Source organism: Sciurus vulgaris (genome assembly GCF_902686455.1).
Source record: "Sciurus vulgaris genome assembly, chromosome: 1".
NCBI classification, from domain to species: Eukaryota; Metazoa; Chordata; class Mammalia; order Rodentia; family Sciuridae; genus Sciurus; species Sciurus vulgaris.
Genome location: NC_136461.1, coordinates 160,404,437 through 160,418,019, shown reverse-complemented (window position 1 = coordinate 160,418,019; position 13,583 = coordinate 160,404,437). Strand labels below are relative to the sequence as shown.

The following is a 13,583-nucleotide window of genomic DNA, read 5'->3' as shown; positions in this document are numbered from 1 at the left end:
AAGGTCTGATTCAAGTTTAGAGTTCTGGTCACAAATTCAAATATCTTCAGAAATCAAGCAAGTCAAATACATTTGTAGAGATACCAGATATTACTGTTACTACTGTGACTATTACAAATGGTTGAGAACTCACTACATGCTAAGCATTGTCTCAAGCAATATATGTATGCATGCGTGTGCACACACACACACATACACATGTATTTAGAGACATGCAAATACGTACTTTCATTTAACCTTTACATAAATGCTATAATGTAGGTACTGTGCTTGTCTTTATTTTACAGGTAAGTATGGGGTAATGTGCCCAAGGCCACACAGTAGGCAAATGTGAGGTTCCATATTCAAGCTCTACTTCTGGAGACTGTGGTCTTTACCTCAAGTTCCTCTGCTACAGGGAGTAGTGTTACTTGTGTCAACCTAAAGAGCAAATACATTGCTTGAAGGCATTTGATTTTGGACTTCAAAATGTAAACATATCTGACATCCCAATTCAGTTGTTGATTTCTACACAGGCTTAGGCAAAATCAAAGTTGGCAGTATTTTTCTAAATTCCAGTCATGTGTTCTCATGCTATGTGAAATTAAATACAAATATTTAACTGTGAAACTTGATTGTAATTATAGAAATAAATACACATGCTTTAAAAAGTCTTTTCTATATTTATAACTTCTTCATAGCATTACTCAAGTTTGCCGCTTGCTTGGTTTATACTCCAAGGATATATAAGAAATTGACAACCACTTCACAAATACATAAATAAAATTTATAATGTAAGTTACAGAATTTTAACGTTTGTTTCAAAAGAGCAAATACGTAATTGAAGAAAAATACACTGATTAGTCTTTATGATAAATCATGTTATAATCAAATATATTTTTCCTTATGGTAGATTATTTAGGGACAAATATATAATCATTTCATTTTCAATAGCAATGATTGGATTAACCATTATAAAATATTCCTTTTACTTTTAAATTAAGGCAGGATATTATAGAATACCCTACCTATACAATATTCCTTTTCTAAAATTGTAGGGAAATCAAAACTAGAACTGGTTCCAATTACTTGCTTTCTGAAACAGTCATCAGATTTAGACTGCTGAAGCAACTAATGTTAATTTAAAAATATAGACTCTTGTATATGCCAAGGGGAGAGAATTCTCCCCCATTACCTTGACCTAATTGATAAAAAGAAGGGAATGCCCATGTCTGAATCTATCAAGGCACACAGCTCTCATTGATGCAACTGTGCATTAAGAATGAGATTTTGCTGTGTCAGCAAGAAAAGCCCCCAAAGAACAATCCTTTATTGACTGAACTGTCTGCCTCCATCTTGTGAGGGAGAACACTTTCTATGCTGCACTAGACAATTATTGACCAGCAGTAGTGCCTAAAAATGTAAAGTAAATTGTCGCATGGAATAATTTATTCTCAAACTAAGCTAATGAAAAACAATTGTACTATTTTTGGGATTCTATGGAAGGAAGTTTGTCTTCCAAAATATCTTCAGTTATGTTTTGAAGGATTTTTAGAACAAGCATTCACTATTTTATATAAACACACATTTCAAATATATTTTATGCTTATGCTTGAATATGAAAAAGCAAGGGGCATGGTTTTGACTTATAAATAAGCAACAGACATAAAGTAGGTTGTAAAGGGAGATTCAGTATCAATGAAATGAACAGAAACACTGAATTTTAATTTCTATGGCAGAATACAATATAAACTACTATTATAAGACATAGTAATTTTTTCTTTTTAATTCACAAGTTTGAGGATGTAAACCATTGCATACTCAAAGGAGTGAATTGAAAGTAAAACCTGAGATTATTGTGACACCATGTGAAAGTAGCCAGAACTTTCTATATTCCAGGGACTTTTACTTTACATATCACATGAAAAGCTAGGGTTTAATTATGGACAAAGCTGAAGAATACAATGACATTGTTAAGTTTTATCTTGAGGATGCAGAAATGAAGACATATTCATATATTTAGCTTTGTTGGAGTTTAGAAATAAGCAAAATAAAATATTGCTTATTTGTACTGTCAGTCATGACAGAGTTACCAAAATTGCCTTGCCCTGTTATCATAAACAACTACAAACTTGGATCATGCACATAAAACAAACATGTTCAGCTGTTGGACAGAAGCCTCCACAAGGTTGAAGAAATAAAGGAAACTTGTGAAATGAGTTCTACTGTACCTTTCTGCCAAGAGGCTCTTTCCAGATCATGGTGCAGGACAGGCAGGAAAGGTGGGAAGAGGAATAAGCAGAAACAATAGGCATTTTGTTTTGAAAAGACAGATACCGTGTTAGGGGAAATTGGGGAGTTGGCATGTACAGGGTAAAGTGCTGGTGAAAAGAGAATAACGTGGGAAAAGAGATCCAAAGTCTGCAGAGAGGTGTCTCTAGGCTGTTACAGGCCCTCTTTCTGTCCCAGGCCTGCCGTCTGGGCTCCACTCCTTACTTGCCAAGTGTTGTCTCTGGTGAGGAAGACAACCACCAGGGAGAAAAAGAGAAAAATCTTAAAAACAGCCAGAGGAAAAAAGACACATTTTGTACATAGAAGCTAAAAGTACAAAATCTTCTCACAGAAATAATTTAAGTCAGAAATCAATGGAATGCCACTTTAAGCAAGAGGATGGAAAAACCATCAAGCTAAAGGTCTGCATCCAGCAAAACGGTCCTTAAGAAATGAGAATGAAATACCCATGTAATCAGAAGCTACAATGGTTGTTGCTAGACATGGTTGATATTTTTCATTCCTTTATGTTGATAGAGGAGAAATACAGAGATAGTAAAGATGTAGGCAAATAAAATTTTTTTAACTAACTTAAAAGATAAATGCTTTTTCAAAGCAAAAATAATAACTTTGGATAATGTGTTAATAACACATGAAATATAATAGAAAAAGTAGAAGAAGGACAATAGAAGGTTATAGATGTGTATTATGTAAGATTCTTTTATGAGGTAAAATAACTGAGCTTGAAGATACACTGTGATGATACAAAGTTGCAAATTTTAAACTGTAAATTAACCACTAAAAATGAAGCAAAGAAGTATAACTAATAATTCCACACTAGTGAAAAAAAAAAAAAAAAGGGATTCTAAGAAATAATCAATTGAAACTCTGGGAAAAGAGGAAAAAAATAATAGAGTGGACAACGGAGGCAGATAACCAGACAGTAAATTCAAATGTAACCACATTGTTTTTACATTGAATTATTGATTAAAATGCAGAAATATTGAAACTGAATTATGTCATTGAAAATGTCCACTTGTGTATCTTTGAATCTTAAGCTTAAAGTGCATGAAAACCAGAATTCCCTTCAAAATTTATATGTGAATCCCCTGAAAACAAGATTCGAATTATTATTGTAAATATAAGAAATTGAATAGAAGAAATTGAGAAGTAAAATGAGTAGAAATGGGGAGAGAGATGACTTAGTACTAATCTTGCCAATACTACTGTAGTAGACAGAGTTCTTCCCAGAAACAGAACCCTGTGTGTGAGTGTGTGTGTGTATGTGTGTGCGCACGTGTGTGTGTGAGATTTTAAGTAATTGGTTGACACAATTGTGGGTGCTGGCACATCTGAAATCTCTAGGGCAGGTCATCAGGCTAGAAACTCAGGCAAAGGGTGTTGAGTTCATAATTTATAGGCAGGCTGGCAAACTGGAAATTCAGGCAGGTTGTCTATGTTATGGTCTTGAGACAGAATTTCTTCTTTTCCAGGAGACTTCCAAAACAGGTTTTGTTTCTAAGGTCTCCAGTTGATTGAATGATGCCCATCAACATCACTGAAGGTAATATCCTTTAATAAACAGCCAGCTGATTATAGATGCTAACCACATCTATAGGCAGCTTCATGCAACCTCTCTGCAAACTTCGTGTTTGACCAAACAGCCAGGCAATGTAGCCTTCCCAAGTTGGCACATGGCATTTGATCACTGGAGTCAGAAAGTGTTAGATCAGAGTTATGAGGCTGATCACATTCTATTTTATTGTATTTCTTTTGAAAATATCATTACCCAATTATTTAATCCCCAAGCTATCTCTTTCCTTCCAACTATTTACAAAACCTCTCCTCTCCTGGGCAAATTCATTCAATATTGATTTTTTTCCCTCAGGAATCTTCTTTATACAATCTACATTTAATGTTGATTTCCTTCTGCTTACAACATAAACATACTGTTGCTCATGTGTTTGACTTCAATTTCATTCACGTGATTTGAATAATCAAGGGAAAGACCATATCATCGTCTCTTATTTATCTCGCAATGAAACCCATCTTCCTAAAAATTAAATCTCCTGGACTGTTGCCACAATGTGTTAAATATTTAATTTAATAGAAAGATATTAGGTAAGCCAGGTTCTGATTTGTTATTAACATTCTTTCACAGACCCTGGTTATCCTCAAAATGAGATTGAAAATTGTAGATTTATATGATGTAGACAAAAGATATGAGATGGGGCCTTACCTATGGAAACTGATTCTAAGATTTCAAACTTCTATATGGCTACAATATGGATACCTTTTCTATCTGTTGTTTTTTTTTTTTTTTTTTGGTGGTGGTGCTGGGGATTGAACTCAGGGCCTTGCAAGCACTCTACCAACTGAGCTATATCCCCAGTGCCTGGTTTTTGTTTTTTTGAAGGAAAGAGACTAATAGATTTATATATTCCATCTGTCAGATATTAGACAGCAAGAGTCAGATAAACATTCCTCAAAGCATCAAAGGCCCTTGTAGACCTGGTAAATTAAGAATTCCAGCTCTACATTATGAATTTAAGTTTTTTCCTCTTCCTCATCTCATGTTCTTCACTGGAATTGAAGGTGCTGTCATGCAGGCTATAGATGCAGATGACTTTCTTGCATGAATCTTTGATGATGAAGCATTTGGCCTCTTCCAGCTTCATACACTTATCAATGATGCAGACCTGGTCTGACTGGCAACTCACTGGGTTTGAACTTCTGGAAGCCTGGGACAAGAATCACATACCCAAAGTTGAGATACTCAGATCCAGTCTGTAAAGCACAGCAGGACTACCTTGTGAACCTGTAGCTGTTGTTCTTCACCTCAGTGACCATGATGGCCTCAGTCTGTGATCCAGCTTCTAATGCCAGTCATGGCCATTACAATGCTGGGAATCTCATGCATTGAGTGTTTGGATGTTAATGAAGGTTACTTCCTCATTGGCTTCTGTCATGACACCATCGTGCTCAAAACAGATAAGAAAGCCAGTATCATTTCTAAGCTTCTACCTGCAATAAGTGTAAGCAACACAGGTGATTTAATTCTTAATGGTCATCCTTCACAAACAGGCTTACATTAGGGAAGTATCTTTTCTGTTGTCAAGCACTGCTAGAATTTTGTTTGTTATAGATTGCTACCATGGCCATGTTGCATGGTGGATTGAGTGAATTATTTTCATTTTGAAGGAATTTATTCACAATCTCTCACTATTAGGAGATCAATCAGAGCTCTCCCATTAGCAAGAGCTCTTTTTCCCAGAACTCTTGTTAATGAAGAGCTTGAACCCAACTTTCTGGATGACAATATTCCAGTAATACACTGAGTAGGTATAGTTCAGAAGTGCGGCCTGAATGGCATTTGGGCAACTACATTTTTTTGAGATTTTTCTAGCTTTTGGATTATGGGGGTAATATGTTGGGTTAACAGTATGGAAGATGTGCTTGATGTTCTGCAGTGGCATCTACCTCCTTGTGGCGATGTGGTCAAACGTTTTATCATAGTATCTAAGGGCCCCCCAAAACTTGTGGTCTTGTGTCAAGTAGCATATCTTCATTAACTGAGTAAAACCTAGTCCCTCTTTCACCTCCAAGTCTCTAAGAACTTCAACTGAAAAGTTTCAAAGTTCTCTGGATTTCTGTGAATTTTTGTTCTATTTGTTACTCACTCCAATTTGTTTTTAGATCCTTCCTTCCTTCCTTCCTTCCTTCCTTCCTTCATTCCTTCCCTCCTTCCTTCCTTCCTTCCTTCCCCTTAGATGCATATACTTTCTCTATTTCTTCTTGGAAATTAGGCAGGGTCTGCAGATTGAATTGTGACATATTTCATTGTGGTTCCACCACAATGCAAATAACATCAGTGGTTCCACCATGCAAATATCATCTGACTACACTGGCAGGTTGTCTTCTGTGTGTGGATTGTATCCACTAGTTAAAAGTTAGCTTCATCTTCATCATGGAGATAAGCATACTGACCTCTACCACCAAATTAAGAGGACTGCTTATTCATGTTCCACTGCGTATTCATGGCACCTCTCCATCTTGCAATCCTTCCTAGCTAATTTCTTTTGTTGAATGGCTCCTAGGGGATATCCAGAAACTCGGAACCACACAGGGACTTCAGCATGAAGTGTTATACTGGATCAAGGGTTTCATTAACTTAGCATTCTTCTAAAACCTCCAACTTTCTTGGTTGATCCATGTGGAAGACTGATTTTTCTATACTCTGAGGAACAAGGAAAGGAAGCCCTGTTCTACCTTAAATGCATTCAAATTTTGAGTTTGGAGTGATTCTAAAGGAAAGTAATATGTTAAGTGCTGGTCCTGGTTTGCCCCAGAAGTCTGTCTTGTGCCATTTGTACTGATGTTAATTACTATAGAGAGCCCTTTTTCACTTTCCAAAAAGCCTGGCTAGATGATATAGCACATGATCACTCTAAATGGAAGAATATACTGATATTTTGGCCATAAATACTGGATTACAACAATCAGTAAATTAACAAAAAAATTCAGAATCTTTTAGAGGTCCAAGTAAAATACAGTTCTCTAATATCACAGCCAGAGGAAGACAGTACATGAAAAGATAACTAGAAGCTAGTGTTTCTTATTTAAATTGATGCAAATATCCTCAACAAAATATCAGCAAACTGAATTCAGCAGTGGGTTAAAAAAATTACACAGAATAAACAAGTGGAATTTACTCCTGTAATCAAAGAATAGTTCAACATAGTGATCATTGTAGTATACCACATTAACAAGATAAAAGAAAAAAAAAAAACACACACACACTCATCTCATTTGATGTAGAAAAAAGCATTTGACAAAATTTAATAGTCTTTCATGATTAAAAACACTCAACAACAATAGGAATAGAAAGAAACTATGTCAACATAAAACCAAAGCCATGTATGAAAACCCTTAGTAGACATGATACTCAGCAATGAAAGACTGAAATCTTTTCCTATATCAGAAACAGGGTAAGGATGCCTACTTTCACCACTTTATTCAATGTAGTACTAGAAGTTCTAGCCACAGCAATTAGGCAAGAAAATAAAGGGCATCCAAACTGGAAATAAATAAATAAAATTATTTTCTTTCACAGATGATCTCTTTCATGGATAAAACTCTGAAAATTCCACAAAACATCTGTTAGTGCTAATGTATGAATACAGCAAAATAGCAAAATACAAATTCAACCTGCAAAAGTCAGCTGCATTTCTGTTCACTAACAATGAAAAATATGAAAAGGAAATTACAAAAACCGTTCCATTTAAAATAGCATCAAAAAGAATGAAGTCAAAATGTGAAAGACTTGTACAATAAAAGCCATAGAACAGTGATGAAAAAAATTAAAGAAGACATAAATAAATGGAAATGTATCCCATGTTTGTACATTGGAATTATTAAGGCACCAATACTATGTGCCACAATCTACAAATTCAATTTGATATCTGTTAAAATCCCAATAACAGTCATTGCAAAAATAGAAAAACTCATATTAAATTTCACATAGACTTTTGAGCCAAAACAATCTGGAAAAAGAATAAAGATAAAGGACTCACACATTTTGCTTTCAAAAGTTAATACAAAGCTATAGTAGTCACAACAGTGTAGTATCAACATAAAGACAGACATACAGACCAATGGGAAACCCCAAAATAAACCCTTGCATGTATGGTCAAAAGCTTTTTGACAAGCATGCTAAGACCATTCAATGAAGAAAGGGTAGTATTTTCAACAAATGGCTCTGGAAAAACAAGAGCCAAATGCAAGATCCATCTGTCCATCTGCAAGATGGACAGATTAAAATGGATCAAACTCAAAATTTAAGCTCTTAAAGTAAAAGTCTCTTAAAAGAAAACAGGGCAAAACTTCATAACATTGTATATGGCAATGATTTCTTGGACATATGACATCAAAGGCAGAGGTAGCAAAAGAAAAAATAAGAAATTGGACATCAGGAAAATTTAAAAATATGTGCAAAAAAAAGGAAATGAACAGAATGCAAAAGCAGCTCAAAGAATGGCAGAAAATGTTTGCAAATAGAGAATTCCTAAAACCAACAACAACAGCAACCCTGTTAAAAAATGGGCAAAGGATTTTAATAGAAATTTCTCCAAAGATATATCAGTGTCCATTAAACACATGAAAAGATGTTAAAATCATTCATTGTCAGCAAAATGAAAATCGAAACCACATTGAGGTATCACCTCACATCTGTGGAAATCTCTATTATTAAAAAGATAAAAAGAACAGGTGTTGGCCATGATGAAGAGAAAGAGAATCTTTGTACACTACTGGTAAAATATGAAGGGGTACAGTCATTATGGAAACAGTATGTTTCTATTGTTATTAGGAAAAGGGTATTTCTCAAAAAATTAAAAATAGTATAAATTAAATATAAATATAAATTAAATATAAATTAAATATAAATATAAATTAAATATAAATATAAATATAAATTAAATATAGTAAAAATCATATTCTAAAAATAGAATATGATTCAATAATACCACTATGGACATATATTAAAAGGAAATGAAATCAGTATGTTGAAGAAATATCTGTATTTTCATGTTCATTGCAGCATTATCTACAATAGCCAAGATATAGAAGTAACACGGGTGTCCATCAAAGAATGAATGGATAAGCAAAATATATACATGTGACGTAAAATTACTCAGCTTTTAAAAGGAAGGAAATTCTAACATGTGCTACAACATGGACAACCTCAAGGACATTATTCCAAAGGAAATAAGCAAGTCACAAAAGACAATTACAATGCAGTTCCACATTAGTGAGATATGTTTAGAGGAGTCAAAGTAGGATGGTAGTTGCTACTGGTGGAGGAAAGACAGAATAGTGAATTATTGTTTAATGGGTAAAGAGTTTCAGTTTCATTAGATGAAAGCATTCTGGAGACGGATGGTGGTGACGTGTGCACAGCATTGTGAATGTTCCATTTTTAATACCACTAAGATGGCAGGTTCTGTGTTAGAACCACCACAATAAAAATATTGGTGAAAAATATAGCTGTCCACCTTCTACAGTAAATCTGGTGCATGATGTAGGTCTTTATAAATTTAACCAATTATTAGACCAGTGCCCAATTTTAAGAACCCCCGATCTCTAGATTGTAATTAATTTACCATTGTTACACCTATTACAGACATTATGTTACACTTTTTGTGCAAATAATAACATACTTTGCTACTTCAGGTCTTTTAGAAGGATTCTAGTAAAGTTTTTTTTTTTTTTATTCTCAATACATTCTATAGCCTAGGATGACCTTGTAAAACTTTTGAAATTAACTGGTAAATAGGCCTCCCAATCCTATGGAAACCTTTAGGAAAAATAAAAGTAAGTTATGATGTATTCAATTCATAGGCTTGTAATTAAATCACTTCTTACACTAAGAAGTGATTCTGTTCATACTCAATATAAAGAAAAAATGAGAAGAACTTCTAGGAGATGAGATAGACAGGTGGAAAAATTTAAAAAGAAACTGTAAATGAGAAAATTATATTCAAACATATGAATTAAGTCACTCTGAAAAATTGAATACAATATAGACTCAAGAGTATGGTGGTTGTATAAGACCGTATAATTCTGTAATTTTTAAGAGTCAAGAAAACTGGGACTGAGTTTCAATAATTTAAATAACTTATTCACAAGTAATTACTAGTTTTAGGAAAACTGGATTTATATTTCTTGTCTCTTATTACAGTTTTTAAAAATACTACAGTACCCAGTAAATTTTGTATTATGTACTGTCAAGATTCGCCGTCTGATTCTATTAGTTCATTAACTGGGATAATTGAACCATAAAGGTCTGCAACCATCTGAAAAAAATTGTGGGTATGATGTCTCATTTGGTTATATTATTTCTGAACAGATGTCCAGAGGGCCAATATGCATTTGTAATAAATGAATAAAATGGCTAGACAAAGCTAAATTTTCCACTGTTCTATAAGTAGAATATGAATTAAACAGAAGAATAAGTGGCTCTAGCATGTGTAAAGAAGTAAGTGGAAAGCCTTGGCTGTGTCCTAATTTTCTAAAAATATTTACTCGTTCAGTGTTTCATTCTGTTTCTAATTCAAGAACATATTCCACTGTTTTGTTATTTCACAGTCTCCACAGTAGCCCCTCCAAATTTTTCAGTGTGAATTTATTTGGGTATGTGTCATTTCTGGTTGCTGGATAGCAGAATATCTTTACAATAGACTAACATTCTGCTGTTGACGAAAGACTCTTAAAAAGAGAGGGAGTAAAGAGTATAGCATGAGAAAGCACACAATGTTCTATGCAACTTAATGCCATCACTCTTCCTTTTAAGACATCCAAATGACCCACAGTCTAATGTCCCCTAGGAAAACACACACACCATGATACTTCCATTATCAATGGATACTAGTAGCCAAGTGACTGAGTTTTTCCTGACCTAATTCAGATGAACTGGTCTTGTGTTCGATGGACTAAGGTGCAAGGCGATTAATCCTTTTCATCTTCAGTTACTGGGGGGCAGGGGAGAAGAGATAAGGAAAATAAGTAAATTAACAATTTTGTGCTGTTTTATTTATTTTATTTATGCTATTTTGCTTATGTTAAAAATTCTCTGAGGGAGGCAGGATTAGCCAGATATTACATACAAAAAAAAAAAAAAATTGAGGAATCTCAGAAAGGTTGTGCAAATTGTTCAAGATTCACAGAGGAACTAAATAGCCAAGTTGAAATTTGAACCTAAATAAATAGAATTCTAAATCCCTCTCACTATGTCACTGTGGAAACAAAGTCAGATGGATGTTTTTGAAATCCTAACTCTTAATGTGACAGTATTAGGAGGTAGGGCTCTGGAAGGAAGTTAGGTCTTGAAGTTGGAACCTCCTATCTGATTTAGATGATAAGTAAATTGAGAGTTGATGCTGGAATTTGGTAAGTCTTTTGCAGTTGTTGGGATCAAATGTAATTTGAAAGAACAGCATGAATTTTGGGGACCCTAGGGCAGAAGGTTATGGACTAAATGTTTGTGTCCCTCAAAGTTCTTTTGTTTCAAATCCTAATCCCCAATGTGATGGTATCAAGAGGTGGGGCCTTTGGGAGGTATTTAAGTCATGACACTGGAGCCCCCATTAATGGGATCAAAGTCTTTTAGAAGGTGTACCAGAGAACACATGGTCTTCTCTTTCTGCCATGTGAGAACAAAGCAAGAGGGCAACCTGAAACCTGGAAGAGGGCTCTCACTGAAACCTGACCATCCCGGCACCCTCATCTCAGACTCCTAGCCTTCAAAACTTTGAGAAATAAGTTTCTGAAATCCATGGTACTTTGTTGTAGCAGCCTGACACAATTAAGAAGTAAAGGCATACCCAATATCAGCTTCAGGAAAACTCAGTAATTAGTCCTTAGAAAGAATTGCGCTTACATACCAGGTTATATCCCAAATGCCAAAGGAGTCTGTGATGCCTGATTATAAAAATTGATTTACCTTGAAGGAGTTCCTGAATCAGTCTGAACTCAATTTCTTATACACCATTTAAATTTAATGTCGATTTTCTATTGTCCACACCCAACCTTCTGACTAGGTGGATTACACAGCTCTCACTTCATGTTGTAAAGCTCAGATCACATCATGACTGAAAGTTCCATGGTTCAGTCTCTATTAAGGACCCATACCAAACCAGGAGCTAGTTCTCATCAGGAAAGTAATTATCTGTAGCAGAAAGTATATATATGCTTTCACACCTAGAGGTTGGCTTGCCAGAGGATCCGTATAGCAATCCTCTTTGCCATGGACACTTCAATTATCATCATTAGAGCCGATAGATCATGAGGTCTTTGTGTAAGGAAGCTCATATTGCAGCCTGAAATTGCTGCAGAGCCTTCTCTTTTTCAATTTCTCACTCAAAACTAGCAGCCTGATGGGTCATTTTGCAAGTGTGTTAAAATTTTACACTTGAATGTTGTTTCATAAATTCAAAAAGGAACAGCATTTATTAAGCCTCTTTTTAGTGGGTAAGTGGTACAAGACGTAGCAACTTGCACATCTGTAGGGTTATTTCAATATGCCTCACACCAATGAAAAATAGGAACTTCACCGAGGGATAGCTCCCTGAATTTTTGTGGGGTTTGTCTCTCACCCTCTCATTTTCATGTTTTATTGAGATATTTAAAGTACATTCTACTTTCTGCTTATCAGATTCAATCACCATAATATTAGAAGTATAGTAGCCCACAGCAAGGTTTTGTGGGATGTCAAGGCAATCTATTAAGACTCTTTATAATACAGCAGAGGTGAGGAGAATTAATATGGCTCAGAAACTAGATGGTGCAGGTATACTGGTAACCAGCCAGCTTTCAGTCAGCACTCCAAGTAATCTGTCAGATCCATCTCCTGCTAACACATTGAAAATAAAGTCTTTAACAGGTGCACCCATGCAATGAATTTAGCCACATTTTATTCCAGGTTTCACTTCACTCTCCTTGGTCTTACATCTTAGACTCCCTTCCTGCACATTCCATAGATTTCTATCAACATGCAGCATTTACAAAGCCTTGAAATTCATTTTCTATGTAAATTATTGCTTTCTAGCTGACAGTAAGTATCTACCTTCTTGGAAATGTGGAGTTTTGAGCCTAATTATGGGTCCAATAGCAAGAGGAGATAATTGGTGTTGACAACATCCTCTTTTAAGGTGTTCCAGCCCACAGAGGCTACGATAGGGATTTGAAGCAGGGAAAAAAGCTAACCTCTTCAGATACAGAAAACAAAAACAAAAACAAAAACGAAAAACCTATTTCTAATGGCACTGAAGTTTCCAAGTGATTTAGGAACATAAGACTTTCGGCTTCACCTCACACAACAATAGATGTTGGTATTCTGAGTTTAAAGTACCCAGTCTTTATCAATTAAAACCTTAACTTTTACATGAAAGCTTGTCAAGATTGTGAATTCAACTGGCATTGCAATACAGTAACTCACATAGTTCTACTTTGTATTTGCTTTTCAGCAATAACAACCCTGTAGCAAGAAGAAATAAGAGTTTCATTTATAGCTGTTATGGAAGTTTCCTGATTCTCTGATAGTGATTTGAAAAGAGAGTCAACAAGCCTGAGTTTCTCATTTTCTCCTTCCCATCCTTCAAGTGCACTCAAAAGAATCCATTCCATGCTACAGGCCTAATGTTGTCTGTATTGTCATGTTGGCCAAATGCAGCAACCAAGTGGTTTTCTAAGGCATGTGCTTCACTTGACATTTCATTACACTCCACTACAGGCATTCACACTCAATCATGCATTAATTCCATAAATATTTAGTGAAA

General features: G+C 35.0%; 1 protein-coding gene across 7 annotated transcripts in view; it reads right to left on the bottom strand.

Moving 5' to 3' along the window:
• RALYL (RALY RNA binding protein like) overlaps positions 1-13,583 on the bottom strand; it is a 654,354-nt gene that overhangs the window by 300,672 nt on the left and 340,099 nt on the right. The window lies entirely within an intron of this gene.